The sequence below is a fragment of the Crocuta crocuta genome, unplaced genomic scaffold (assembly GCF_008692635.1).
Source record: "Crocuta crocuta isolate KB4526 unplaced genomic scaffold, BGI_CrCroc_1.0 scaffold133, whole genome shotgun sequence".
In the NCBI taxonomy this organism is placed as follows: Eukaryota; Metazoa; Chordata; class Mammalia; order Carnivora; family Hyaenidae; genus Crocuta; species Crocuta crocuta.
Window position 1 is genome coordinate 3,919,012 of NW_027529438.1, and position 5,472 is coordinate 3,924,483.

General features: G+C 45.1%; 1 long non-coding RNA gene and 1 other non-coding gene across 2 annotated transcripts; one reads left to right on the forward strand and one right to left on the reverse strand.

Annotated features, from left to right (window-relative positions):
* The first annotated feature begins 581 nt into the window (after nt 1-581).
* Nucleotides 582-4,737, forward strand: LOC144228250 (uncharacterized). The gene is made up of 3 exons (XR_013334150.1): nt 582-1,276; nt 2,940-3,045; nt 3,216-4,737. It is a non-coding gene; the product is annotated as an uncharacterized LOC144228250 (long non-coding RNA).
* On the reverse strand, nt 3,210-3,310 carry LOC144228299 (small nucleolar RNA U13). The gene has a single exon (XR_013334157.1). It is a non-coding gene; the product is annotated as a small nucleolar RNA U13 (small nucleolar RNA).
* Nucleotides 4,738-5,472: the final 735 nt, after the last annotated feature.

The window sequence follows — 5,472 nt, forward strand, 5'->3', positions numbered from 1 at the left end:
CTGTCTCGTCCGGCTTCGCCTGCCTGTCTTCCGCGAAAGTCCTGCCTTCCCGGTCAGTGGTCACGTTCAGCCACGCCTCCCGCCCGGGGTCCCGCCCGCGGACGCGCCCCCCTCCCCTCTCGCTCGTGTGCCCATCCGGTTGGTCGGGAAGCTTCCCGTGTGCGAGGCTGAGTCACTACCGGAAGGTGGACAAGGGCTGGTGTCGGTTCCCGGCAGTGCGGGGAACACGCCGCGGAAGGGAATCGGAGCAGAGCTAAGGTGTCGCGGATGCGGTACCCAGGGGACAAGGCCAACACAGCTGAGGCCACTTAGGACTCAGAGGGCAGTCACCGCGACCGGAGGTTGCCTCCTTTTCTCCGCTCCCGTGGTAGTTCCACACTCACCTAGGTGCCACCTTGCGGGGGATTAGGGAGTGTTCTGATGAACCACTGGTGTAGCAAACCACTGTGGGGTCAAGAGTTTGGAAAGAGTAGAAACAAACAGGATTTGTTTCTGTCTCAAAATCTCTGGGACGTCATCTGGGAAGATGGAGGCTGAGAGGTGACTTGCCAGGTTGGTGCTGGAATGATCTGGAGTCACTCATTTACTCCTTCATGATGCTGGCTGTTGGCTAGGATCTCAGCAGGATCACCTACAAGCTTCCTCACATCACGGTGGCTGCGTTCCAAGGGAGAAGCTCCCAAGAATACCAAGCAGAGGGGATCGTCTTTATTTTTAAACTTCGTATCACTTCCACCTTAGCCATAGGCACCCCCAAAGTCAAGAGAGAAAATAGACTCCAGCCCTCAATGAGCAAAGTGTCCACATCACATTTTAGAAGAGCATGTGTGTGGAATATCTTGTTACAACCGTCATGAAAAATTTAAAGGAATGAGGAGATCATTTACCAAGAAGGACTGAGTTAAGCTCAACACACTATGTTTTGGTTCTTTCTACATAATCACTCCAAAGTTCAGTGGCTTAAAGTAATTTGCCATTTCTCATGGTTCTTATGTTTGGCTGGGCCTTAGCTGGGCTGTTCTGATGAGCGTGTGGCTTGAACTGGAAAGATCAAAATAGCCATGGGCCTCTCTCCGCAATGGCTTTGATATTTGGCAAGGTGGCTGGATATGCAAAGGACTTTCGAGAAGAAATGTTCCAACCAAAGAAGACGTAAGCTGTGGCTCTGTTAAGGCTTGTACCCCAGAAGCTACACATTAGTGCTTCCTTCCCATTCTGTAGGTGGAGACAGGTCAGAGGGCCAACCCCCCAGGAAGTAGACTCCATCTCTTCAAGGGTAATTGTCTGGGTCACATTGCAAAAGAGCTTTTGGGAGGAGAGATGTTGATGTGGTCATCTTTGGAAACACAGTCACCACTACTATGCAAAAACAACAACAAAAAACCCTGAGAGATCTTTAATTGGGCGGTTAAATTTCCCCCTATTTTTCCTCATCTTGTGGGACAGAGGCTTAGGAGCAAAGATCAGTTATAAAATATGCCACTTTTTCCTCCCCTGAACATTTGAGTATAGAGAGTAAATTGTGGGGGTGCCTGGGTGGCTCGTTGGTTAAGTGTCCGACTTCAGCCCAGGTCACGATCTCACGGTCTGTGAGTTTGAGCTCTTGCGTCAGGTTCTGTGCTAATAGCTCAGAGCCTGGAACCTGCTTTGGATTCTGTGTCTCCCTCTCTCCCTGCCCCTCCCCCACTTGCACTCTTTGTCACAAAAATAAACACTAAAAAATTTTTTTTTAATTTAAATTGTGAGCCACTACATATGTCAAAATGCCAGTATGCATTAGAAAGAGACTTGGTCTTGAGAAATAAAATTGGAGAACAAATTTGGATCAGGAGGGGAAATAGATTAATTTTGGTTTTGCTGCTAAAGGCTTTGTACCTGCATCTATCCATCATATCAGTACTTGGTATGATTAACTATCACCTTAAGGTGGATTAAATGATCAGATGAAACTGTTAAGCCTAATTCACTTATTCTTCACTTCCTTTGCTCTCCTCCTGGTTCAGTCTCCTGCCATAGCTCACCTGAACTACTGCAGATCACTCGTAATAAGCGTCCGTGCATCCACAGTTGCCCTCTTCCAACCCATTCTCCATTTATGTATCTTTTTTTAAAAAAAATTTATAGTTTATTTTTATTTTTTATTTTTGAGAAAGAGAGAGACAGAGCATGAGCGGGGGAGGGGCAGAGAGAGAGGGAGACACAGATTCTGAAACAGGCTCCAGGCTCTGAGCTGTCAGCACAGAGCTCAATGCGGGGCTGGAACCCACAAACCGTGAGATCATGACCTGAGCTGAAGTCAGATGCTTAACCGACTGAGCCACCCGGGCGCCCCTCCATTTATGTATCTTTAAGATACGTATTTAGACACTTAATCCCAAGAGTATACCTTTAGTACGAAAAGAAATGTGCGTAACTCTCTTGTTAGGGATTTTGCTGTAGTATTTTCAGATCCTTAACGCTGGGAGGGTACTTACAGACCAACTCTTTCATTTTAGGGATGAGGAAAGTTAATCTCACAGAAGCTAAATAAATTGCTCAGAAGCATACTGCTTAGTAATTGGCATAAGATGGAACATGACTTCCTAATCCGGTGATCTTTTTACCCATCACATTACCTTTCAAGTAAAGAGGGAAGATACATGATAATATCTTATATTTTTATAACCCTTGTTGATACTTTTCAAGCTTTTACTTTAAAAAGTTTTTATTTATTTATTTTTTAGAGAGAGACAGAGCACGAGGGAGAGGGGCAGAGAGAGGGAGACACACAATCTGAAACAGGCTCCAGGCTCTGACCTGTCAGCACAGAACCCAATGTGGGGCTTGAACCCACAAATCGCAAGATCATAACCTGAGCCAAAGTCAGATGCCTAATTGACTGAGCCACCCAGGCGCCCCTCTAGCCTTCATTTTTTTTAAATCTGATTTTATCTTTATAGTGACCCGTGAAGTCAGCCCGGTGGTGCCATTCATTATCCTCAGCTTGTAAAACTAAGACAAGAAGACACAGAGGCGTGGTGACTTGTTCGAGGCTATAACTGGCCGGTAATATATTTCAACAGACAAATACAAGTCTTCAGGATCCTCTTTCATGGTTTTTAATTTTTTTCTTTGGAAAAAAAATATAATTTTTACGAAAGTAATATGTGCTTATAGTTATCAGTCAACCCAGAAATGTATGATGAAACTTTCTTTTCTTTTCTTTTTCACGTCAGACGGGTAATGTGCCGGTTGTAACAAGGTTTAAGGTGGTACATGTCACACAGCGGCGTGAACACCCAATCATCATGCTTATCAACCCCAAAAGGATCTGACGAAACTTTCTTAAGCAAGAATAACAAAAACAGAGAAGCCACAAAGGAAAAGACATATTTAACTACCTTAAAAAAAAAAAATTAAGACGGGCATCTGGGTGGCTCAGTCGACTTCAGCCCAGGTCATGATCTCACAGTTCATGGGTTCGAGCCCCGCATCAGGCTCTGTGCTGACAGCTCAGAGCCTGGAGCCTGCTTCTGATTCTGTCTCCTGCTCTGTCTGTCCCTCCCCCACTTGCCCTCTGTCTCTTCCTCTCTCAAAAATAAACGTTAAAAAATATAAATAAATAGGGGCGCCTGGGTGGCTTAGTCGGTTAAGCGTCCGACTTTCGCTTAGGTCATGATCTCGCAGTTCGTGGGTTTGAGCCCCACGTTGGGCTCTGTGCTGACTGCCAGCTCAGAGCCTGGAGCCTGTTTCGGAGTCTGTATCTCCCTCTCTCTCTGACCCTCCCCTGTTCACGCTGTCTCTCTCTATCCTAGAAATAAATAAAAATATTTTTAAAAAAAGAAAAAAATATAAATAAATAAAAAATAAAAATTTTCTGTAGCTATGTATGGGGATGGGTGTTAACTAGATACTGTGGGGATGATTTCACAATATACAAATACTGAATCATTATGTTGTCCATATGAAACTAATATAACGTTATATGTTGACTTTAAAAAGGGGAGGGAGGCATGGGCACCTGGGTGGCTCAGTTGGTTAAACATCTGACTCTGGATTTCAGCTCAGGTTACGATCTCATGGTTTGTGAGTTGGAGCCCTACGGTCTCTGTGCTGACAGTGCAGAGCCTGCTTGGGATTCTCTCTCTCCCTCTCTCCCTGCATGCCCCACCCCCCCAATTGTGGTCTCTCTCTTTCTCAAAAAAAAAAAAAGACTTAAAAACAAAGATTATTTGGTGCCAGAAATAATTCCCTGACATAATCCATCCCCTCACTTCTACATTAATATAATTTTTAGTTGGCCATAGAGCCTCTCAGAATAGAAACCATAGAAGCCTGTTACATTTGCAGCTAGGTAGGGCCACGTGACTCAATTCAGGAAATGAGATGTAATGAAATGCAAATGTCTGTGTGTGACAGCCTGGGGCGGGGGAGGTTCATTCCTTAAAAGAGGGCTGCTGTGTGCCCTGGGAGCTACTGCCATCTTGCATGTGAAGATCCGAGTCCTGCCTTTGGGATGGATGAGAAGGAGCCAAAGCCCCTGAAGCCTCCATGCGGCAGTGCTGCCTCAGCAACCCGGGACTGCATACCTCTGGGCTTGTATATAGGGGCAAATAACCTCTTTTTTAAAGTTTATTTATTTATTTTGAAAGGGAGAGAGCTCTTTTTAATGTTTATTTATTTATTTTGAAAGGGAGGGAGCTCTTTTTTAATGTTTATTTATTTATTTTGAAAGGGAGGGAGCGTGGAAGAGGGACAGAGAGAGAGAGACAGACAGACAGAGAATCCCAAGCAGGCTCCATGCTGTCAGGGCAATGCCCGATGTGGGGCTCAATCCTGTGAACTCTGAGATCACGACCTGAGCCGGTCAAGAGCCAGATGCTTAATCAACTGGGCCACCCAGGTGCCCAGGGCCAAATAAATTTTATATATTTTAAGCATCTCTTATTTTGGATAGTCTGTCTTTTGCAGCCAAATCTACTTTCACTGGAATAGTATTTTACTCAAGGAAGATGAGATTGGAGTGCTATGCGTGGCTTTGTTTGTACATCTCTGTTTGATTTGCTGGGGTGAGAATATGTTCATTCTGCAAACAAAACAAATAACAAAACCAAAAACTTAAAAAAAAAGTGTATCTTTTTTGAGAGAGAGAGAGAGAGAATGTGAGTAGGGGAGGGGCAGAGAGACAGGGAGACACAGAATCCCAAGCAGGCTCCAGGCTTTGAGCTGTCAGCACAGAGCCTGACATGGCGCTCGCTCAAACCATGAAATGTTAGATTGTGACCTGAGCCAAAGTTGGACAGTTAGACACTTAACTGACTGAGCCACCCGGGTGCCCCCCAAACAAAAACCTTTTTTTAAAAATGTTTTATGTATTTCTGAAAGAGAGAGAGAGAGAGAGAGAGGCATCGTGAGCAGGGGAGGGTCAGNTGTGGGGGAGGGGGCAGAGAGAGAGAGGGAGACACAGAATCTGAAGCAGGTTCCAGGCTCAGA